We start from the raw sequence: 515 nt of genomic DNA, 5'->3' as shown, positions 1-515 counted from the left end.
ACAGTGGAATGCAACTCTCTTCGACGGACGCAGCGTCTATACGAACAAAGAAAAAGAACTTCTTCCACGAGTTGAAGTTCGAAATGAACTTCTTAACCACTAACATAAATTTCCGAGGGACCAACCTATGCTTATCCGTATCTGTGACAAGTTGAAGCCTCAAAAGAGCTTCATAATGATCGACGGAAAGGGAAATGCCATGCTCGTAGCTTAGGATCAGGATCCCAATAAGATGCTGAATGGCAAGGGGAGTCAACTGGCTTATCGTAACTTCGAAACGGTCCAACACTCGGATGAGAATTTCGGGTATTGGGAACCATAGGCGACAACGCACTACGAACGCCTCGTAGCAAGTGAAGTAATCCTCTTGGGGGCTGTTAGCACATTCCCCACGGCGAGGAACCCGGAACTCCACAGCATCCGGGATATGGTAGAATGATCGCATGATCGCGAGAAACTCGTCGGTACTCCTGCTTGCATCCCCTTTCTCGACTCCACGATGGGTCAGGCCCGGG

This window comes from Brassica oleracea, chromosome C2 (genome assembly GCF_000695525.1).
Source record: "Brassica oleracea var. oleracea cultivar TO1000 chromosome C2, BOL, whole genome shotgun sequence".
In the NCBI taxonomy this organism is placed as follows: Eukaryota; Viridiplantae; Streptophyta; class Magnoliopsida; order Brassicales; family Brassicaceae; genus Brassica; species Brassica oleracea.
This window is presented reverse-complemented; position numbering follows the sequence as displayed.